We start from the raw sequence: 227 nt of genomic DNA on the forward strand, positions 1-227 counted from the left end.
TTACAGAGTGCAGTTTTTCTAGCTTTAAAAAATATCTTTTGCATACCTGTAATCCCAGCATTGGGAATCTGAGGCAGGAGGATCACTGTAAGTTAAAGGCCAGCCTGTGACATAGTGAGTTCAAGACTAGTGGGTTGGGGATTTAGCTCAGTGGCACCACACCTGCCTCACAAGTGCAAGGTCCTGAGTTTGATTCATGGTACAAAAAAAAAAAAAAAAAAAAAAAA

Source organism: Fukomys damarensis, unplaced genomic scaffold (genome assembly GCF_012274545.1).
Source record: "Fukomys damarensis isolate Sample0158 unplaced genomic scaffold, DMR_v1.0_HiC HiC_scaffold_4, whole genome shotgun sequence".
In the NCBI taxonomy this organism is placed as follows: domain Eukaryota; kingdom Metazoa; phylum Chordata; class Mammalia; order Rodentia; family Bathyergidae; genus Fukomys; species Fukomys damarensis.